Genomic DNA, 24,595 nt, shown 5'->3' with positions numbered 1-24,595 from the left:
TTTATCTATTTCTTGTTTTCGTTCTATTCATATTTTTATTTAATGTAATTAAATAAAATTACATTAAATAAAAATTAAATTTTTTTTAATTTATCCATTAGCTTTTAGCTTTATTGCTTTTCATTATTGTTTTAGCAATGTTTCCAGGAATTATGAAATGCATTCTTTAATTTATCACAGTTTTCATAATTTAAATTGTGTTACTTTCTCACATCTCCCCAAGTCCTTTGTGCTTTGTTGTCATACATATTACAGCTGTGTACCCTATGTTTTTTACCATAGTCATGTTTCCAAGAAATTAAAAGAATAAATATGTATACATATTGACTTTTATATTTACCTACATTTTAGTATTTCTAGTACTTTTCATTTCTGTTTATGGTGCATTGTCTTTAAAAATATCTACCCCAAATTCTCCACATTCCTGTATCATGTTGCTTCTCTCATTATGAAGTAATATCTATTTTCCCACCCGCTGAGTCTGGGCTGGTCTTTTGTCTTGTTTTAATGAACAAAATATATTTTTGGTGAAAGTGATGCCATGCCAATCCTAGACCTAACACCTTGGGAAGGTGTATACCTTCTACTTTTATCCTCTAGAAATCTAATCAACAAATAAAAAATTTTAGAATGACTGAATGACTAAAAGCATTTGAGGAGATAAGCCTTACCCAACCAGTTGAGCTAGCAGACATGTAAACAAAGCTATTTTGTCAGTTCTACCTTTGGTTAAACAATCCCTGCTAAAGGAAACCACATAAGCACTAATAAATACCTAGAGCAAAGGACCCATCAGGTTATGTAAAGCCAAATCATAGAATAAGGAGAAATAACAAAGAATTTTTATTTTAAACCATTAAGTTTATTACACAGTGAACTAAAACACACAGTGCATCTGTTTCTACCTGATGGATCATCTCCTTTTATCCTGAAGAGGTTCTTTTAGCATTGTTAATAGTAGAGATCTATTGGTATTGAATTTTCTTACTTTTTATTTATTTGAAAATGTCTATTCTGCTTTCAGTTTTGAAGAGTATTTATCCTGGATTAGCAGTTTTTGTCTTCTAGCACCTTAAACCTTTCCGTTAACTTTAATCTCTCATTTCTGATAAGAAGTCAGCTATCATTTTAGTCATTTTTACCTATGTGTAACACACCACTTTTTTCTAATTGCCTTCAAGACCTTTTTCTTCCTAATTGATTATTTACAGTTGACTCTGATGCATCTAGATGTGATTTGCTTTGTAACTAACTTTAGTATTCACTGAGTTTCCTAAATCTGTTAACATCTTTTTTGTTAATTTGAGATAATTTTAGCCATCATTGTCTTAAATATTTTTTCTGTACAATTTATGCCTCTATTCTTCTAGAAATCTAATTATATGTATGTTAGGTCACTTTGTCCTGATAGTAACCAAGTCTCTATTTTTTTCTTTCTGATTTTTAGACCAGATAATTTTTATTGGTCTATCTCCAAGTTAACTTTTTGCTGTTTTTGCACTATATAATCTGATGATAGATTTGTTTCATGAATTTTTCATTTCAAATACTATATTTCTTTTAAAAGAAATTTTTCATTTATATGTTGACACCCATATCTTCTTATTCATTATGATTAAGCTTTTCTTTAATTCCTTGAAATTAGTTATAAAAACTTTATAAATTTTTTTCTGCTAATCCTAACATCTGGGTCAGCTCACGGAACTTTTTTTATATGTGACATTTTCTCTCGTGGTTCTCATTTTTCTATCTTCTTTGCATTCTGGCAAAATTTAATGATATTCTACATGCCTATAATCCCATCGACTCAGGAGGCTAAGGCAGGAGGATCAAGAGTTCAAAGCTAATAAATTATGCATGGCACACATTGTTTAATTTTGCATGTAACTTCTTTTTAGTGCATCAATGAGGTTTTAGTGACATTGTCATCCAACACTTGGCCTTTGTTGTTCAGGGAATGCCTTCATGATTTTAATACTGGTTTTCCTATTCAGACTGTGGATTGGGTTTGAATATACTGTTATCAACCACCTGGTCTTTTAATTACTCATCCCAGTAAACTTATAGTTTGTGAAGCATTTGTTTCTCAGATTCATGACACTGTTAGAACCTGAAGTAGTAGCTAATGGGTATCTGTGAATTCTTTTTTTTTTTTTTTTTACTTGTAGTAGATTGTCTGAAACAGGCATATTCTCCTCTGTGTTTATCCAAACCTCCCTGTCATGTGCACTACAAGTTACAATTTGGAAGTTACTGTATTAAAATTCTGTCTGTTCATGGTTCTAGAAGAGTGATGTTCTCTCCCAAACACTGGTTACTACAGCAGCATTTTTAATATTGTAAAATAAGAATAAAGGCTCTGAAGGCCAAAGATTTTAAAAAGTCATTTTACAAATGTTATGTTAAATTAAAACTGAGCTTTGCTGTAATACTGTTTTCTCTTCAAAATGTGATGGTACAGGAAAGGTGTTATATGAAGGGGTGGTATTGCAGGGGAGCATTTTATATTGAAGAAGTAAAAAAGTTATAATATTTATAATTTTGATGAGTTTATTTTTATAGGGAAGATTTTTCTCCCCTGAAATTTTTTCTGGTATAGCAAAATGTTTCCATTATTAAAAATTGAAATTGTTAAAAAAAAAAGAGTTCAAAGCTAGCCTCAGCAACTAAGGGATGCACTTAGCAACTCAATGAGACCCTGTATCTAAATAAAATGCAAAAAAAGGGCTGAGGTTGTGGCTCAATGGTTAAGCACACCTGGGTTCAATCTATGGTACCAAAAAAATTTTAAATTATATTCTGGTCATTTATAGATAATATATCATAAGAAGTCTGGATTATATTGTCTTCCTATAAAGGATATTCTGTTTTATGTGTCATGCAGGCTAATTACTGGTGAATTGTTTTGATCATATTAGATTTGGTATTATTATTATTATTATTATTATTATTATTATTATTATTATTATTATTATTATTATTTGGTACCAGAGATTGAACTCAGGGTACTCAATTACTGAGCCATATCCTGTTTTGTATTTTATTGAGAGACAGGGTCTTGCTGAGCTGCTTTAGCACCTCGATTTACTAAGGCTGGCTTTGAGCTCGTGATCCTCTTGCTTCATCCACCTGAGTCACTGGGATTATAAGCATATTCCACCTCGCCTCACTAGGTTTGGTATTTTTCTTTATTTCCATATTTCATGGTGCATTATACTTGTACATAATGGTGGGATTTGTTGTTATGTTTTCATACATATGTACAATATAGTGATAAAACTTAGCCAATATCATTCTTGAGTATTTCTCTTTTACCTGCTTTCCTCTCTCCCCTGATCCCTTTCCTCTATTCTACTGATCTCCCTTTGATTGTCATCAGATTCCTTTCACACACACACACACACCTTTCTTTTCTTTTTTCCTTTCTGGCTGCCACATACATTTTCAGCATGAATCAATTTTGATTTCAAATTTAGGTCTACCATTTTCCCTTACTCTTTTGTGTGTGGTTCTTTTTGCTAAGGCTTATTCCTGAACTCTTAATTAAGTACCTGATATATTAGTGAAGCTGTTGCAACCTGACTCTGCTGGAAACCATTTCTTCCAACATTGCCATTTAGCATCATCTTCAGTCTCCTTTATAGCAGTCAAACTCTGCTAAGCCTTAAAGAGTCTCATCTGGTACATTCCTATCAAAAATGAATTTCCTCCAGGCTTTTAGTATTCTCTCTCTAACACACACATAATTACATTGCACCCACCATAAATAGCTCAGACATTCTTGTCCACAAAATTCCAACCACTATGATAATCTTGCACTTTGATAATTTTCTCCTTAACTCAGTATGACCACCATCTTACTTGAGCTTCATCTCCCTAATTGTGTTTTGTGCACCAGGCCTACAGTCATGTCTGAAATTAATACCTGAAAATGTTTAGTTTTTCTAGTTTTATACTCTTTTGTGTCAGGAAAACAAATCAAGTACATTAGATCTATAACAGTTTCAAGTAAAAATACTAACTTATATCTTTGCCCATCAATAGTGGTAGAGACAATTAGGTCACAACAACAATTTCATTGTCCATGGAACGAAAAATTAATTGAAAGAGTAAACCCAAAATGGATATCTGAAAAATAAACTGGTCAAAATTAGTAAGGCAATCAGACTTAAATAATCATATATTTCACCAATAGCACTAGCTTAAATGTATGAGTCTACAATAACTAGAAAAATACATGTTAATGGCTAGAGTCATAAAAGTTTCTATTATGATAGGCAGTCTCTTATGATGCTTTAATATTATATGATAGTTGTGAAATGATTACAAACTAATAATGAATATAATCTATTTGAAGATTAAAATGTTCTTCCCTGTATTATCTACAAAGTTTAGATAAACCTAAAAATGCCCTGGAAAAGAAATTTCTTAAGTCTCATCAAAATGAACTGCCAGGTTTTTTCCTACATTTGACATGACACAGTGCCAAGATTTCTATTCCTGAATACACACTTTCTATAGGGAAGAGACTTTTATCTTGGCAATTAATAGATCATTTATCTCATTTCATACAGCCAATTTTAGTCGTAAGAAAAGAAATGTTTATGTATTTATTCTGCTGACTTTAATCTATAATCTAATCAGGGATCAACAAACTTTTCCTGAAAAGAGACTGATAATAAATATATTAGACTTTGTAGGCAAGTCTTCATTGCCACTCAAGTGCCAGTGTAGCACAAAACAGCCTAGACTGTGGGTAAATAATATAAGTTTCTGTGTTCTAATAAAACTTTGTTTACAAAAGCAAGTGTTATTGTTGGACATCGTGGTGTGCTCCAACAGTCACAGCTACTCAGAAAGCTGAGGCAGGAAGATTACTTGAGCCTAGGAGTTTAGGCCAGCCTGGGAAATAAGAGAGAGAGAGGGGGGAGGGAGGGGAGAGAAGAGAGAGGAGAGAGAGGGAGGGAGAGAGAGAGAGAGGGGAAAGAATGAAAGAAGGAAAGAAGGAAGGAAGGAAGGAAGGGAGGGAGGGAGGGAGGGAAAAAAGGAATAAAGAGAACAATTAAAAAAAAACTGTCAGGCTCATCACTGTTCCAGAGTATTAATGTTTATGCTCACAATAGATGTTTGGCTAGGCTGTATACATACATACATACATGCATACATGAAAGCAATTCTGTTCTTTTGTTTGCTTTCTTTTATTTTTTCCATTTTTTTGTTGATACATTATAGTTTTAAATCATGGCAGTATTTGTTGTTACATATTTCCACATGCACAATATAACACTCCAGTTTGGCCTATATCATTCCCCAGTATTTTCCCTTCACTCCTCCATCTCCTGGTCCCTTTCCTACACTCTACTGATCTCCTTTTGATATTCACTTTCTTTTCCTTTTTCCTCTCTTGCTTCCACATCCGAGAGAAAACATATGCTCCCTTGATCTTATGAGTTTAGCTTATTTTGTGTAACAGAATGTTCTCAAGTTTCATCCGTTTTCCAGCAAATGACATAATTCATCTTTATGACTGAATAAAGCTCCATTGTGTGTATATGCCACATTTTCTTTATTTATTCATCCTTGATAAGCACCTAGTTTGGTTCCATAGTTTGGCAACTGTGAATTATGCTGCTATAAACATGGGTATGCATGTACTACTCTAGTATTATGACTTTAATTCTTTAGGATAAACATTGAGTAGTTGTATAGCTGGGTTATATGGTGGTTTCCTGCCTAGTCTTTTGAGGAACCTCCATACTGATTTCAATAGTGGTTATATTCATTTACAATCCTATCAACAGAGAAAAAAGTGTCCCTTCTTCACATTCTCTTTAGCATTTATTATTGTTCATATTCTTTTTTTTAAGTAGTTGGACACAATACCTTTATTTTTATTTATTTATTTTTAATGTGGTGCTGAGGATCGAACCCCGGGCCTCGAACGTGCTAGACAAGCAATCTGCTGGGGTTTTTTTTGTTTGTTTGTTTTTAAGGGCGGGGGGGGAGAGAGAGAGAGAGAGAGAGAGAGAGAGAAAGAGAGAGAGAGAGGGAATTTTAACATTTTTTTTATTTCTTAGTTTTCGGCAGACACAACATCTTTGTTTGTATGTGGTGCTGAGGATCGAACCTGGGCCGCGCGCATGCCAGACGGGCGCGCTACCACCTGAGCCACATCCCCAGCCCCAGCAATCTGCTGTTGAGCCACAACCCCAGCCCCATATTGTTCATATTCTTGGTGGCTGCTATTCTGACTAGAGTGAGATGAAAGCTCACTGTAGTTTTGATTTGCATTTCCCTAATTGCTAATGATGTTGAACATTTTCATACATTTGTTGTCCATTTTTATTTCTTCTTTTGAGAAGAGTCTGTTTAATTCATTTGCCCAATTAAGCTAGGTTATTTGAGGTTTTGGTATTAAGTTTTTTAAAGTTTCTTATATAGTCTGGATATTAATCCTGTGTCAAAGAGTAGTTAGCAGGGCTGGGGATGTGGCTCAAGCGGTAACACGCTCGCCTGGCATGCATGCAGTGCAGGTTCAACCCTCAGCACCACATACAAACAAAGATGTTGTGTCCGCCGAAAACTAAAAAATAAATATTAAAAAATTGTCTCTCTCTCTTTTTTAAAAAAAAAAGAGTAGTTAGCAAATATATTTTCTCCCATTCCTTAGGTTCTTTCTTCATGTTACTAATTGTTTCCTTTGCTGTGTAGAAGCTTTTTAATTTGATGCCATTCTGTTTATTAACTTTTGTCATTATTTTCTGAGCTTTAGGAGTTCTAATAAGAAAGTCATTGCCTGTACCTATATGCTGGAGTCTCAAACCTATATTTTCTTCCAAGGATTTGCATAGTTTCTGGTCTGATTCCTGGGCTTTTGATCTCTTTCAAGTTTGTACAGGGTCTAGTCTTATTTGTCTACATATAGATAACCAATTTTCCTGGCACCATTTGTTTAAAGCCTGTCTTTTCTCCCAATATATTTTTGGCATCTTTGTCAAGAATCAGATGACTGTTAACTATGTTGGATCTTTTTCTGTGTCTTCTCTTCTTTCCCATTGGTCTATGTATCTGGTTTTATGACAGAGCCATGCAGTGGTTATTTCAATAGCTTTGTACTATAATTTGAAGTCAGGTATTGTGATGATGCCTCCAGCTTGCTTATTGAATTAGAATTGTTTTGGCTATTCTGAATATTTTATTCTTCCAAATGGATTTCAGGACTGTTTTTTCTAGGTCTGGAAAAATGACATTTATTATTATTATTATTATTATTTTAAATTTATATATGACAACAGAATGCATTACAATTTATATTACATATATAGAGCACAATTTTTCATATTTCTCTTTGTATACAAAGTATATTCACACCAATTCGTGGGTATTTTGATGGGAATTGCATCAAATCTGTATGTTGCTCATAAAACCAATTTCAAACATATACAATCATATTAGTAGTGATTTTAGTGTCCAAAAAGAGATCTACTAAACAATAATTACTGGGCTGGTATGGTGACTTGTAGTCCTAACTACTCAGAAGGCCAAGCCAGGAGGATTGCTTGAGTCCAGGAGTTGGAGATCAGGTTAGGCAAAATAGCAAGACCCCCATCTTAAAAATAATAATAATTACTGATGTCAAAACACATCTCAATCATTATGATAGTCACTAACTCTTCATTGTTTTCCTTGAAACTCTAATATACAATTAGTGAATGTCAATTTAGGACTAATTGTGCTTGTGCCTCAGCCCTACTCATCATGCCCAGCCTAAACCTCCATCTTCCCTGGATTTAAGGACAAGATACTTGTTTAAATTCCACTTAAGTTATATGATCCCTTTACTTAAAGTCTAATATTTTATTCATTTTTATTAAGTCTAAATCCTTATGCTTGATTTTCAAGGAATTTCATAATCTGACCTAAGCACACAAATATGTCATCCTTTATAGAATCCTTTCCTCTTAGCAAAATGAGGTGTCCTTACTGTCCTTTAAACATACTTCTTTCTGCTGAGTCTTTTATGCTGTTTAATTCACTTGCCTTTTATTCTCTTTTTAGAATCTGAATCCTATGTACTTATCCAGGTCTAGCTCAAATCCCAAGACTCATCCCTTACTTTTAACTCTTTAGTGTTTACAATTTGTACCAAAATACATTTTAGTATTTATTTTGTGGCAGGGTAGGGCCCTTGCCACCCTCCCACTACACTAACTTTTACCAAGGAGGAAACTGGTGTTACCAAGAAAGACCTGTTTATAATTTAGGAGTTCCCATTCTCGAGATTATAATGAGGATCTAGAGTCACCTCCACCCTTGGAGATAGATCCAAGATTGGGGTCCTTCGGCACAGGTGTAAAGGTTGATCCATTGCCTAAATCTCTTACATTGGCACAGAGGATGATGTACACACACACACACATACACACACACGCCAAAACTCAGGAAGGAAGGAAGGAAGGAAGGAAGGAAGGGAGGGCGGGAAGGAAGGAAAGAAAGAAAGGTGGGCGGGCGGGGGGGAAAGAAGGAAGGAGACCCTTTGAAATCCATTGAGAAATGATACTGTTCTGGTCAACCTCACAGAAAATGGATATTTCTTGTCATTTTCTGACTTACCATATTGTGACCAAGCATAGTGCTATTATTTTATTTTTCTACTAAGACCTTTACTAGGATTCACCTGGTTTATAACTTTCTAATTTTAAATATAACTGAATCTGCTGGAAGGTGGTGGCAGAGTCTGTAATCCCAGATATTCAGGAGGCTGAGGCTGGAGGATCGCAAGTTTGAGGTAATCTTGGGGAACTGAGCCAGACTCTGTTTCAAAATAAAAACTAAACTGGGCATGGTGGCACACATCTGTAATCCCAGTGGCTCAGAATTGTGAAACAGGAGAATTGGGATTTCAAAGCCAACCTTAGCAACTTAATGAAGCCCTGAGTAACTCATTGGGACCTATCTCTAAATAAAATACAAAAGAGGGCTGGGGATGTGGCTCAGTGGTTTAGTTCCCAAGAGTTTCATCTCTGATAGCAAAAAAAAAATTAATAATAAATGAATAAATAAAATAAAAAGGGCTGGGGATGTAGCTCAGCAGTAGAGCACCCCTGGATATTTGTACTAGGGAGTACAAAAAAAAAGAATTTTCAATACATATTACTTTTTGTCTAGTTTATTTCACTCAGAATCTCCCTGTTTTTGCTATTATCAATAGTTCTTTATTCTTGCTAAGTATGTTTCCAAAATTTATTATCTATTTTCCTATTGATATACATTGGGGATTTTTTTTTAAGTAAACCAGGTTATATTTATACAGTGGAAAATTATTAAGCAATGAAAATAAGAAGTACATTCACATTCAACAACTTGGATAAATCTTATAAAAATACATATGGAGCTAAAAAAGCCACATACCAAAGAACACATGTGTATGATTACACTGTATAAAGTAACAAAACAGCCAAAACTAATCCTTGTTATTAGAAGTTAAAATAGTGCCTAACTCTGGGGGAGCGGAGGGAATAATTAGGGGAGCAATGAGAAAGGGCTCATGAAAGTGCATTTGATGTCCAATTTCTTGACCTGGGTTAGGGTTCAGTGGATATGTTTACTTTGTGATAATTCATTGTGCTATACGTGATTTTCTTTTGTCTGTTATATTTAATAAAAGAGAAGCTCTATTAACAGTAAAAAAATCAATCTCTACATTCATGTAATAGTTAGTAATCAAATGTCTACTATATGGTTAATATGAGTATAAGGGTTCTGAGGCATGTAAGACAGACATGTTCCCACAGTCCAACATTGGGGATTTTTTGACTATTACAAATAAAACCACCATGAATAGTTGTGCACAAGTCTCAGTGTGGATGTATGCTTTTATTTCTCTGGAGTAAATATCTCGACAGATGTGATTTAATTTTTAAAGCAACTGCCAAACAGTTTTCTAACAGTTTGTGCCATTGTTTATACTACATGTTATAGTCTGCAGTTCTAAGAGAGATACCATAGTCTTCATCTTTGTCAACATTTGTTATGATGAGTCTTAAATTTTGTCCATCCTACTGTATGTGTAATAACATTGCAGTTTTGATTTACATTTCAACTTATGTTGGATATCCTTTCATGTGCACATTCACCATATTTGTGTCTACTTTGGTGAAGAAAAAAAGTCTTCTGCCCATCTTTTCAAATTGGGTGATTTTTCTTATTAATAAGTTGTAAGAATCATTTGTATATCCTAGATATCATTCTCTTGAGAGAGATATGTTTTGCCAATACTTTTTCCTAGTCTGTCAGCTTACCTTTCCATTTCCATAACAATGAATATACAATAGACAAAGTTTGTTGTTGTTGTTGTTTTTGGTACTGGGGATTGAACTCAGGGTCATACCACCACTGAGCCACATCCCCAGTCCTATTTAGTATTTTATTTAGAGACAGGGTCTCACTGAGTTGCTTAGTGCCTCACTTTTGCTGAGGTTGGCTTTGAACTTGCAATCCCCCTGCCTCAGCCTTTTGAGCCACTGGTATTACAGATATGCACCACCACGCCCAGCATGAGACAAAGTTTTTGAGGAGAGAGAGGAAAAAAGAGAGCATGAGGCAGAGAGAGCTAGTTAGTTTTAAAAGCCTCTGCCAAGCAGCTTTTTATATTTTCTTCCAGAAGTTGTATAGGTTTAGCTGCTACATTTAGGTCTGTAGTCTATTCCTACCAGTAGTGTGTGAGGGCTCCCATTGATCCACATCCTTGCCAACTTATTATTATCTTTTTGATTATAACCATCTTGATAGATGTGAAGTAGTATCTCACTGAGGTTGTACATTTCCCTAATGGTGCTGGGTATACTTTCATTTGCTTATTTGCTTTTGAATATTTTCTTTGGAGAAATGTCTATTCTAATTTCTTGCCATTTGTCTTTTCATATTGAACAATAAGAATTGCTTGTATATTCTAGGTAGTTATATTCTAACTACATGAATTGTAAATGTTTTCTTCTATGATTGTGTTTTCACTTTCTTCGATGGTAGCCTTTAAAAGTTTTAAATTTGATGAAGTTCATTACTTTATTATTTTTTCTTTTGGTGCTTGGGCCTTTGGTGTTTTAAATACAAAGTCATTGTCTACCCCAAGACTTACCTATGCTTTCTTACATTTAGTTTTGGTTCTTACATATATATGTGTTGTCCATTTTGAATTCTTACATTTATGTCTGTGGTCCATTTTGAGGTAATTTTTATGTGGGGTAGGGCTTAACTTAATTCTTTTGCATTAAAGACTATATCATTTTGAAATATATTTTCATTTGGAATGCAATTCTAGGATATCAGTTTTTTTTCTTTCAGAACTTGAAAATGTTGATGTACTGTTTTCTGGTTTGCATGGTTCTTGAATGAATTTTGACATTTTAGTTTCACTCCTTTGTACATAATGGTATCTGTTTTCTGTAGATGCTTTTCAATTTTTTTCTTAGCACTGGTTTTAAGCATTTAGTGTAAATTTGTGTCATCTTTATCATTTTTCTTATTCATTGAGCTTTTTGAATCTGAGTGTTCATCAGATATAGAACATTTTTATTTATTATTTCTTCAAATGTGTTTTTCCCACCTCTTTTAGGAACTACCGTAACATATATATTGGACTGGTTGAAGCTGTGCATACTGATGCTTTGTTCAATTCAGTCTCTTTCTCCGTGTTTGATTTTGGAGTCTTTATCACTGCATATTCAGTTTGCTGATATTGACTTCTTCAATGTTGAATCTGCTGTTAATCTCATTCAGTGTAATTTTCACCTTAGCCATTGTTTTATCTGATTTTATCTAATTTTATCTAATTCAGACATTTTTATATCTTCTTTTTCTCCTTTACATGCTTATGCTTTTCCATAGCATCTTGAACATATGGTATACAACTGTATTAATGTCCTTGTATAATAACTCTATCACAGTGTAATTAGTGATCATTTTTATTAATTTTCTTTTCAACATGGGTTATATTTTCCTCGCTCTTTGCATGCCTCATACATTTTTATTGGATTCCAAACATTGTGAATTTACCTTGTTCAGTACTGGATATTTTGTATTCTTTTAAATATTCTTGAGCTGTGTACAGCTTTTTGCTGAACTATCTTGGAAACATTTTGTATTCTTTTAAATATTCTTGAGCTGTGTACAGCTTTTTTTCTGAACTATCTTGGAAACATTTTTATCTTTTTAAGATTCGGCTAGACAGGAGTTACCTTAAATCTTGGGCTATTTTGTCCCTTTTACTGACTACGTTACTTGATGCCCTTTTATTATAGATTTTCCATTCTAGCTGGTGATTACAAAAATTGATCTGCATGCCAACAATCACCACCACCTTCCATTCTGTTCCTTTCTGAAGGTTCTTTCTCTGGCCTTACATGTGAGCCCACTGTTACATAGCCGCAGACTTCAGGAGAACCCTCCATAGATGTCTAGAGAGCTAGTGCATGTACACACTCTCCCTGCCTGTGCAGTTCTCTACTGTTTCCTTTATTCTGCTCTGGGACTTCTAGCTGCATCGGTCTTTTCAGACTTTAAAATCCATCTCTTCAACTCAGGAGATTTTCTATTTGAGTTTCCCTTCTCTGGATGTGGCCTGAAAAATTCTTTCCAGGGAGTAAATTGGGATAATCCTAGCACTCATCTCTCATGCCTAACTTTATCTTAGAGGTCACTCTTATGCTGCTTATTATCTAATATCTGAGAACTGTTGTTTGTATTTTGTCCACTTTTTTTTCCAATGTTTCATATGCGAGGGTAAATCTGTTGCCCCTCTTGGAGAGATTTAGTCTTCCATAAATGTTTAACACTATTCTCTGGCACATCATTTACAATATATGAGGTTCTTCCTGGTAACAGCAGCGGTAGGCCTAGTGAATGCTCCTAGGCAAGTGCCTTCACAAATTTCCAATGGTATATGTTATTATCCTGCCAATTATTTGTTTCAGATATGTTTTTCTTGTCTCATTTAGATTGTACTCTGACATTAGGAACCCTTCATATCTTAGAATTTTATGTCCCCTCCACCCAAACTGGTCACATTTATCTTTAACAATTACTCAACCCTTACCCCGTAAGAATTCCCTTTGAGGTATTAAAGAATAATTCACTTGAGATTATTTATCTCCATGCCAACAATCACCACCACATTCTATCCTGTTCCTTTTCTGAAGGTTTTTAATATAACCTTATATTAAACATGTTAAACATCAATGCCACATATTTAAATGCTATGAGTAAAAGTGAATGCTGATTCATCCACTAATTGTATGTATCCTGGTAGAAAGAACTACCACTACCTTATTGTGGCCAGTTGAGAAATTTTCTTCTCATTATCCACCAAACTAGTTAATATGTCTTTAAGGCAATAAGTTTAAAAAATAATACTGATAAATCAAAATATTGAAAACTTTACAAACTAAGCAGCTAGTTCTTCAGTACCTGGAAGCACTGACTATGCATATAAAAGTATATCTGATTATGAGTCAAAGTAAATATCAAGAAGGTAATATGCAATTAGATCATTTTGCTCTTCTGATTTTTCCACCAATGAATTATCATTAATTTCTATTCTACAATAAGAAAAAATCTAAAACATACCATATTCTATAATAAGAAAAATAAGAAAAAATTAAAACTAGTTTTAAAAGATCTACTTAAATATTCCAGTATCATGTAACCAAACAACTACTCTCCACACAAGTATGTTTTTATTCAACAAACACATTCAGGGGTACATTCCTGGAGTTGAGGATGCATGCTGCTGAGAGGTGGACCTTAAATGCCTTGTTCTCATAGCTTATTTCCTCTCAGTACTATTTATATATGGGGGCTTAATAGTTAATATATGTGTTTAGGTTAATAGTGTAGTATATTTATAATATTATTGGAACCATGAGTTTATCCAACAAATCATTTGTTAACTCTCTCATACATTCTAGGCATTTCCCTAGTCACTGATGTAACAGTAGTGAACAAAACAACTAATTTCCTGCTCCTGTTGGAAATTGTGTTTGAGGTTGGGTCAGAGCAGTCAAGTAGATAAACAAATGTAAGGCAAGTGGTAAGAGAAGTCTAAAGTGGTAAGGCAAGTCTGAAGAGAAAGAAAGGCAGGGTAATGGGCTTGATAGTCATGGCAAGAGGCTCTATTTTGTGTAGGATGGCCAGGAAAAGCCTTTATCACATGAAATGCCACTGTTACAGAGACATGATAAAATGAGGGGGTAGTTAGCTAGTTAGATGATTTGGGCAGTTAAGGTTGAGGCAAAGTTGCAAGTGTAAATGCTCTGAAGCAGGGGTGGGATTGGTGTATTTAAATGGAACTAACAGACAAGAGAAGAATGTTAGGAAATGGGGAGAAGAGGATGAGGGGAGTCGCATTGAATAAGAACAGTCCATAATAAGGCAGGGCAATCCATAATAAAGTCATGGCTTTTTTTTCTTTTTTTTTCCTGATACCAGAGATTGAACCCCCAGGGGCACTTAAACACTGAGCAACACCCACAGTCCTTTTTAAAATATTTTATTTAGAGATAGGGTCTCACTGAGTTTCTTAGGGACTCACTACATTTCTGAGGCTGGCTTTGAACTCAGGATCCTCCTGACAGCCTCCTGAGCTGCTGGGATTACAGATGAGTACGACCAGGCCTGGTTAAAGTCATTGCCTTTTATTTGGAAATGGGAAGCTATAGGAAGATTTTGAGCAGAGAGACACAATCAAATTTATATTTAAGAATATCACTCTAGTTGCCATCAGGACAATAGATATTGGGGAAAATGAGGGCAGAAGCAAGGACAGAAGAAGGCTATGGGAATCATTCAGTTGACTTATGATGTGGGTTTGGCCTGTATATTGGCTTAGCAGATGCAGAGGAGTGGTCAGATTCTGGGCATGTTTCAAATGCTTATTTGGAAAGAAGGAAGTCAGAAAAATAAATAAATAAAATGCTTTATAATTTATATCAAATTCTAGAAAATGCAAAACAATCTATGATGACAGGAGATGTTTGGAGACAGCCCAGAAAAGGAGAGGGGAGGGATTACAAAGAAGGATGAAATACTTTTTTGATTTTGGTGATAGTCTCATGGGTATATTCATGTCAAAACTTATCAAATCGTACACCTTAAATGTGCAATTTATTGTAGGTCAACTATATCTCAATAAAATTATAAAAATAAAGACATAATATTGTCTAATGGACTGGAGTTGGAATGTGAGAGAAAAGAGATCAAAGGTGGTTTGTAAGTTTTGGGCTTTGAGCACCTGGATAATGGGAATTAAATTGTCATTCTTATTTCTGAGATAGGGAAGACTGAAAGCAGATTTTGAGAGAAAAATGAGTTCAGTTTTCAACATGTTGTTAGAGATGCCTACTAGATACATTTTATAACATAATAAATACATGGTAGAAAAGAAATGAAGAATGACTCAGATAGACAGTTTCTCTGTATGATCCACTGGTTCTCCAGAAAGCGCAGAAGTACACTGGACCAACGGGGACCTCTCATGGCCCCTGTAGACAAATGTTTGTGCACACCTTTTTTTCCCATCGTTTTCTTTATTTAACATTGTGAACATGGTGGACTACATTCTTTTTTCTAAGTTTTAAAGATTCAGTTAATTTGGAGAAACAACTGATGGGTTCATTGTTGGAGGTTGATGAATAACCTTAGCAGAGACTATAGTAACAAGCCCTTGGTCACAGACAAACGAGAATGGCTCCACCCAGGATGGGAGCATTGCAGACACTCTTCCTTGGGCTGGCTAGCTTGTGCCTTTCCCCCCTTAACTGTACATATCAGTAATTCAGCTATATTATGGTTTAAATCAGATTTTGCTCCTCTTCTCAGAAAGTACAATTGCTTGTTAGTTGATAGGTTGTGATGAAAAGGAGTCTACTCCTTGGGCTTGATACTTAGCTCCATTACTCACTGGATGTGTGACTGCCTCAATTTACTCTAAAATAAGGATTGGAATAGGACCTACTACTACTGTAAGGTACTATTGTTATGAAGATTAAATGAATTGATATGTATAAAACCTTCAGAATAACAACTGGACATAAAGAAAGCATTCAAGAAATGTTAGCTACTAGCTTTCTTCTCTGACAATCGGTTTTGTCAGTTGGTTCCCACTAAGTTGTGGACTTTTTTGGACCAGGACCAGATATCTTGTCTTTTGATTTTCATTCACTCCCACACCATGCTAGGGCTTTGTCCAGCGTCTGGCATGAATGGTAGCACAAAATGAGAGTTAAAAATATGCTTTTGAATTAAATAATTTCTTCCCTTACGGATAAAGATAAGAATCTCAAGATCTTAGCCTGAAGACTAATGTCCATCTCTCTGCCCCCACCTGTCCCCGCCTTAAAAAAAAAGCAGGCCACTGTCTCCAGTTTACACCCTCACTCACAGTTCCATTCACCTTCCCCTTTCCTAATCAGAGGGATCTTGGGGTGGGGCTTCAAGGAACCTCTAGGAGTTTGAAGGGGAGGGAGCCTGGAACCATAGACTAGCTGTGACAAGTCAGGGGTGGGATTTGGTAGTTCAGAAAAGGAGGTACCAGACCAGGAATGGGGGATGGGAGTGATGGTGGAGTGGGCTAGTTCAGGATGAACCAGAAATGAGACGTTGAGGAAAGCCAGAAAGGACCAGTTGGCGGGGGGGGGGGGGGGATGGGTGGGTGACTACTAGAATCATGTGGAGGGTCGCTTGTGAGGGCACAGAAGCAAAGGCAGGTGATTGGACGAGAAGGAGAGTCCTAGTTGCCAAGGCAGCGACTAGAGGAGAAGGTCTTCAGTTGAGGAGAAGGTCTGGACTAGAGAAGGACGGAGCTCCAGCTCCGTGTGTTCTCCAGTAGAGTCTGTGGACTGACCCCCAGATATCCCTGCTGAAGTGTCACCCGGGAAAGGCGTAAGCCTTCCCTGGCGCCACCCCTCTGCGCTTGGCTACCCACACGCCCCCTGAGCCCCACCTCCTACGCGCCCACAGACGCCCGCCGCAGCCTACTTCACCGGCTCACCCAGGTGACCACAACATGGCTGTGGCGCAGGTGCTGGTCTTCTGGCTGTTCATGGTGCTCTTCTGGCTGTTCGTGCTGCGGCCGAACTGGCGAGTGCCGGGCCAACCGGACCCGAACACCGGCCAGCGCTGGTCGAAACACAAACTCTGTGCAGACGACAAATGCAGCAGTGAGTGCGCAGGCGGGTGGGCAGCTCAGGGTCTCCACTGTGGCTCTTTGGGGCTGCATGGGGCTCCGATCTCCCGGTCCCCAGCCCCGAGGGCTGGGTGAGGAGGGTCGCAGGATGACGGGTGGGGAGCAGGAGTGACAGAGCCTCGGGACTCTGCGTGTGTCCCCTCTGGCTCTGCTGGCGCCCCAGCCAGCCCGCTCGGGTTGTGGGGGGCTTCGACTCCCACTTGTTGCCAGCGTTTTATTTTTCTCTACTGACTGAGGCGGGGGTTGGGAAACACTATTCCCCAGGGACAGCTCTCAGTTTATTCCCTTCCAGGATTCGCCTAGGATCTCAGTGGGTGATGGGGTTGTGCCCACGCTGTAGCAGAGCGCTTTTCTGCCCCCTCTACAGGGACCTGGGCCGGTGCAGTATCAGGGCAGATGCTCTCCAGGGCTCGGTGGCCCTAATTCCCGCGGCAGGTTGATGGTGGGGCTCCTTGGGAAAGGCTCACTGGCCCCTTCGTCCTTTTGCATCGTTAAAAGGCTGGTTTTGCCTTTTAACAGGGACTAGAGTTTAGACTTGGGAAGAGCACCGAGTCCAGGCACGCAATGTGTTCCGAGGTCTCGGCCCCGACTCTGCTTCAATCCTGTCATTTCTGTGCATAGAAGCCTCCCTTCATATTTGAGGTAGGGTAGCAGGTGGGCCAATAATATTTTGCTTTTGAAAGAGGCCAAGGATCTATCTGCACCAGCCACCTGGGAACTGCAGCCTCTTCTGTGCGCAGGAAGCGGACAGAATTCCTGGATTGGAGGTGGGCAGTGGGGAGGATGTAGCCATTCAGATTCAGATGAAGAGGTTTGTTGCAATAACAATAAAAAATACTCCAAGATTTTTATAAGCCAATTCAGTTTTAGACTCAGTCACTAGTATTGTTGGAACCTCTTTCCTCTATATATTTACTGGCCCAGAATACTTCTTATGGACTCCCGCTTGGTTTCTAGTAACCTTGCAACTTGATGACCGTGTTGTCCATAAATTGTAAGCAGTACATATTTTAAAATATTCATGCTAAAAAGGCCAAGAAGTTTACCATTGAGCTCTTTATGTCTAAATTGGTGTTACCAAAACCAAATTTTGTAATTTGAATTGTTTGTTCCACTCCAATAAAGAAAAAAGATGTCTCCAATATATGTTAAGAAGTTCCTAGAGGTAACCCTAAGGCTGGAATAAATAAACACTCAGAGAAGCAAAGCAGCTGCCATGATATTTTCTTTCATTTTTGCTATTCTTTGCTATTGAGCGCTATCCTACGTGGGATACCTGGACAATCTCATCACTGATGCTTCGTCAGTACTAAGACATGGTATTGGTTAGGTTCAGTGGGGTAACATAACTTGAGAAATGGCCTGTGTCCAAACAGATGTGACCAAAAACAACAGGTGGGTCTGTGTTGCGTTGTAGGAAGTAGTGAGGTGTGTATGTAAGGTGTCCTTGTGTGCCTTCCAAATAAGTGCTCCAAAAAAAAAAAAAAAGAACTAAATAGGTGCTCCATAGTATGCATTATGTTGTCACCTAATATATTACTGATTTATAAATCCTCTATGACCTAAGGGGGAACAAGAGAAACATTGCCATTTCCACTTGTGATGAGAATTCCCCACCTTAAAGTGTCTCTCACCTTCAACTTGGCCTCTTAATTACATATGAATTAGGATGCTGACAGTTCTGAAAATAGTCCTATTTTAGCTTCAAAAAAACAAGTTACCCTCTCCAAATCTGTGTTTGTTCCTCAGACATATATTTTTATAAAACAAACATTCTCGTGTATTTTACTGCTAATTGGCTTTTAGAAAAAGTGTTATTTCCATTTCTTTGTGCTTTTTACATACATCTATTGTCCATTTCATCTTAAATCAGAAACTGTCTATTTGGTCAACCAAAAGAAAAATGTTGCTTCTACCAGTTTCTAGATCAATTGTGATCCTAGTCCTGCATTTTAAGCATGAAGGTATTGCCTGACCTTTTCTCGTGGTTAAACTTGTTCCTTGTCAGATAGGATACCCACTTTTGATTTTGTTTATTAAAAAAATACGAATGAGGATGTTTTGAAACAATCTTAATGTTGGATATAGTCAACAATATTTGCTCAGAGAAAATATATTTCCTGGTTATTTACCCAGATCCTGAACCCAGAGACAGCAACTCTGCTGCAAATGAAATTGACAGTGTTTACGGCTGCATGATAGTACTTGCAGCCACTTAAAGGTAATGTCTTTTAGCAGTTAGTTCAAGTTAATTAACCCCTTGGGGGTTCCTGGATATTCTAACCTCTTCCCTATTACCTCTGCATGAAGCCATACTTAAGCCTGTCCATGTCTACACTTGGATTTACATATTTGCAAAATGAAGCTTTCTATGATTATGAAACAGAAAAAAATTGAGGAGGCCTGCAAGAACCAAGAGTTTCACTGAAACCAGCTATGGTTGGTGGTAGCCACTTTGCTTTTTATTTCTCAGCACAGAGAAAAATAGAGAAGCTTCCTTTTCCCTCGTCTAATTGCAGGGAATATTGTATTTTATAGCAATAAAATCTCTAAGGATTTTAGATACTTTGAGCAGGTGAATTAAAAGTGATTCCAGAGAGTACTGGAAAAACTTGATTTTTGTTCATAGTGGGATTCATATTTCCTGATGAGTCAATATGGACTGTGAAAAATCAAATCCTAATGTTTGTTTTTTTCTTTTTTCAATGTTTATATACAGTGTTAATGTATCGAGGTGAAGCTGTTGAAGATTTCACAGGACCAGATTGTCGTTTTGTAAATTTTAAAAAAGGTGACCCTGTATTTGTCTACTATAAACTTGCAGAGGTATCACCAGAACTTTGGGCCGGAAGTGTAAGTAAAAGTTTGACAGGTGTTATATTCTTAATTTTGATGGGTAGCAGTGTAGATTTAAATGACTGATTTCTTGGGGTCTTTGTAGAGTTAACCTGACCTCTTTGCCAGGCCCTGTGCTCCTAACACACCTAAGGCCTGGCACAGCATAGAAAGTCAGGAGACTTTCTGAAACAGAACTGAACTGGTTGTGGTTGCTACCCCTCACATCAAGTTCCAGAAGGCTCTACACATCATAAAGGTCGTCATGGTGAAAACATGACAATTCTTAGCTTTGCTGTTTCAAAAGGGAAGGATTCATGGACATTAGAGTTAATCCTGTAAATTAAGTCTGAGATAGTAACTCAGGCATGCATATTTAAAGTTGATTTTTTGTGTATTTTACCTAATCAATTGTGCTGTTTTTACTCTAAAAAAGCAGAATATTATGTCCATTGTGTGCTTTTTTTCCCCCCTTTTTTCTTTTTTGCAATTTCTGGGTCATCCATTTACTGCTTTTCCTATATTCTATGCCTGAAGGTTCCCCCAGGGCTTCTACTTCCAGCCAGTTGTATGGATCTTCTGATGAAAGACATGACATTGTTTATATCATGCTTTGATATTTTAAATGGGGAGATTCACTAGGAGTGTCCTCCTAGTGGCTTATGAGTATTGTCCTTTTCATTTAAAAAAAATGTGATATGTGGATTGTTTACGTAAAATAGTAGCAAGGGTCTTTGATGACTGTAGGAATGTTCCAGTTTAGAGACATTCCGGGTTGCATCCTTGAAAGTTCTCACCCTAAATAAAACACCACACAGCAGAAAATGAGACAGAAAATAAGAGTAATCCCTATGGAAAACTAGTTTCATTTTGTTGCCATTTCTGACTCTTAGGGAATGATCTTGAAACATGGTGCCTCTAGGTACAAACTTTATATTTAGACAGAGTCCCAGTTGCAGTACTCCATATAAAGAACCATCTATTGTTTCTTTCAAGTATACCAAATAGGATTGGTAACCTTTAAACTTGGAACTGTTTTTCCATGTACCTAAGTGGCATTTTTCATGTAGTAGTCGTCTTTCTTTCCTTCTTTGAGCTTTTGGATAAATGGGCTTGATTTGCATTTTCTCCTCTCACATTCTAGCCTGTTAACTCTGTTCATCCCTAGGACTCTTGCCATTCTGGGTGGCAGCACTCATCCTGTCTTCCTGAGGAGCCCTGCTTTCAGCACCTGACCAGAAAGGATCTTTGCCGACTGATGAGTGTTTGGGTGGCACCTTGTTTGCATTGCTCCTCTGGCATTCATTTGTCCTCTTTGCCTTCAGTTAGGTTGTGTTTCATCTTAGCTCCCTATAAAATGAAAAACTCAGTTAGGAAAGGACCCCTGTCTAATCCATCTTCCTTTTGAATATTTCCTTTCAGGGCAGTGGCACTTAAGTACATTTGTTCTGATAGTAGCTTATGCAGAATTTGTTCTCTTGTGGCAGTTCTTGGCTCCCCACCCACAAATCAAATCAACAGCACCTTAGCAGGGATGATGTATGGAAGCAAAATTAGATATAAAAATTATTTCCAGTCATGAGCCTCCATGATTCTGCATCATTTTTTTCATATCACAAGAAATGGGATACCACCCAGTGTGTAATTATGGAGCTTTATATAATCTATGGTCTCATTTGACACAGATTAAGAAGAGATAAATGTGTTCCCTTTCTCCATACATCTCTGGTTTCTTTCCCTTTTCCAAATTTAACCTTAATAGAATTTTCATCAGAAGGGAAAAGTGTATTTCCCCTCAGACTCGCCTCTCATGTCATAAGTGTTATACTTAAGAAATTAAAAACTCTTTAGTTTTCAAAATGATTCTCCTTTTGAGTTTTCAGTTTTCATTCTGCACTGTTGTTGGTTTTCTAGAGTCTCAGACTTTATCTGCAGTGATGAAACTTTTAATTGCTCCGTCTTATCTAATCTTCATGGCAGTATTCTACCACTAATACTGGCTCTCAGATGGTTTCTAGATATAACAAGAACATTCATGAATGGGGATATTTTAGAGGTAGTGATAAGATGCCTTTTTAATTTTCTTTTTTGTGCATTTGATTTGCCTATCAGTTTCCTTTAATTATTGGCAAGAATCTTCTGTTCCTTTTAGTCAGTAGTTAGTAATAGGAGTGTCTTTCTCAAGGGGAACTTTATATACCTTTTGTACACTTTATGTAACTTCATATATTTTAACTGTTGGTGCTGAAAATAAATGGGGTTCTTTTCTGCAGAGGATTTATTTTGGGTGAAACTGAAGTTTGATATGTGGTTTCATATGCATTATATTGTAATTTTCTCCCCTGCTGAGGGCCATTAGGAATGAAGCTTCAAAATTTCTTTGCTAGCGTACCCCATGTTAAATGGATTTCACTGTTGACATTGCATGTAAGGTGACCTTGCTCAAGGACCAAGGCGGATCCGGGTTTAGAGCTGATCAGGTTTGAAGAAGTATCCCACTCCTTAGGGTGTTCCCGGTTTAAGACAAAAGGAGTTTTAGGGAAGTTGGAGGTTGAAGATTATTGCTGCTGGGAGTAGGGCGTGCCTGCAGCCTGAGTTCCCGCTGAGTTCTCCTGGAGAAAAAGTTTTTAGGAGGTGAATTGTTCGGGAGATTGGATTGCCCCCGAACATGTGTGGAGGCGGTGTGAGTCGGGAATAAAGAATTTCTGTTTGAATCTACAAGGCTGTGAGTGCCTCCTGATTCTGTGCCCAGCCAAGACTGCAGCATTAATTATCTCCCCCCTTCTGATTAATTAAACAACAAGCAATGTGGCTAAAGGACCGTGCCTGGTAGGTTGTCCAATTCAACATATGGTTCTTACCCGTCATGGGAGAACTGACCTTTAGACGTCAGTTTCCTGTCTTGGGTTGAATCCACTGCAACCAGATCAACCCGTCACTGACTACCGGTCCAGCATTCAGCCATGCTGTGGATAGGCCTAAGAACCAGTGTGGGTGGGTGAGGTTCTTGCCTCACATCTGTTGGCCCCCAAATTTAACCTTGGTGCCAGTGGGGGGGTGAGGTTCTTGCCTCACCTCTGTTGGCCCCCAAATTTTAGACCATCACTAGTAGAAGGGAGGAGGATACAGAAATGCCACGACACCAAGCCAATTGACGGCTCCTTTGGAAAAATTGTGTCACTGGTGACACCATCAGCAAAGATGCCAGCATTACCACAATTAACATGGGGTGCGCTGGCAAGGAAATTGCATCACTAGTGACACCATCAGCAAGGATATGCCAGCAGTACCACAATTCGCTGCACCAGACGATAGTTCACAATGCATGCAACTCATATATAGTCCAAGCAAGTTCTGCAAGCAGTTCAAATCGGAGGAGTCTATCAATATGTTCATTTCCTCCCAAAGTAAATCAAGTCCTTGATTGAGCATTACTTGTTGAGTTATATTCATTGATGCATCAGTTTATACAGTTTACTGTGATAGCTGTAGTTTGGTTTTCTTAGTCTTCACTGGCACTGGGATGGAGATGGGAATTCTGGCAATGATGTTAAAGAGACATTATCCTGAACAGAATTATTAAATATAATGAAAAGGAAAAGTGAAAGTAAACAAACAGATCTGTTAATCACCTTTAAAAACAATAGTAAGCAAACAGATCTGTTAACCACCTTTGAAAACAATCATTAACAGCTGTTTACCTAATTTAGATTAAACCACTTAAATCACGTGAATAAAAAAAAAAGAAAATTCGGATCCATTTTTTCATGAGCGCTCCTCATATAAAAATATGGACATACACACATACTGACATGCAACACAAAACAGTGCACTCATAACATACAACACGTAAGACAATAATAACAGCCTTGTAGCTTAGTTACCTAGGTAAAATCTCCATTGCAATGTTTAGAAACTCCACAGTCAAAAAACACAGTCAAAAAACAAAGCTGATCAGAAAAACATTAACCTAGGTTTGTATGAGCTCAAAAAATAAAATAGAACTTTATGATGTGGGAAAAATGCAATAATAAAATAGATATTGAAAAAAGGCACCGTGGTTAATCACTGTCGCAGATGTAAGAATAGCCAAGCTGGAGCTCTGGATATCAGCTGTTATGGTTTTGAGTCAAATTATCTTCTTTTTGGTCTGTAGAAATTGTTTTAGTTAGTGTCTCTGGAATCTAAATCGGCTGCTGTTCTCCCTGTGGAAACACAAAAACAGAACCCCGACTCCAGAAAAACACTGGATCAGGAGCTTTCCAATGTCCTGTTAGAATATCTTTCCAAAGTACCTTAGGCTTATGTACATTTTTTGGATACATATGTCTTTCCGCAGCATTAAGTCCTGATGAATCCAAATTTAAAAAGTTTAGAGTAAAAAAAGGGTTATTTTAAGTTTATCTTTGGGGGATATATACCCCTTTAAGATCCTTTTAAATTTAAGTCTTTCAAAAGCATTTTGCCTTAGTTTTTAGAATTACTTTAGACCTTTTAATTTTTAGATGTGGTTTGAAACCA

The 24,595-nt window shown here is 37.1% G+C and overlaps 1 pseudogene across 1 annotated transcript in view; it reads left to right on the top strand.

The window, feature by feature from the left end:
* LOC144374869 (transport and Golgi organization protein 1 homolog) overlaps window positions 1-24,595 on the top strand; it is a 122,890-nt pseudogene that overhangs the window by 55,074 nt on the left and 43,221 nt on the right. Inside the window, exon 23 of the transcript XR_013434136.1 lies at window positions 19,959-20,092. The product of XR_013434136.1 is annotated as a transport and Golgi organization protein 1 homolog (transcript). The remainder of the gene's footprint in view (window positions 1-19,958; window positions 20,093-24,595) is intronic.

The sequence above is a fragment of the Ictidomys tridecemlineatus genome, unplaced genomic scaffold, assembly GCF_052094955.1.
Source record: "Ictidomys tridecemlineatus isolate mIctTri1 unplaced genomic scaffold, mIctTri1.hap1 Scaffold_92, whole genome shotgun sequence".
Lineage (NCBI taxonomy): Eukaryota > Metazoa > Chordata > Mammalia > Rodentia > Sciuridae > Ictidomys > Ictidomys tridecemlineatus.
This window is presented reverse-complemented; position numbering and strand designations above follow the sequence as displayed.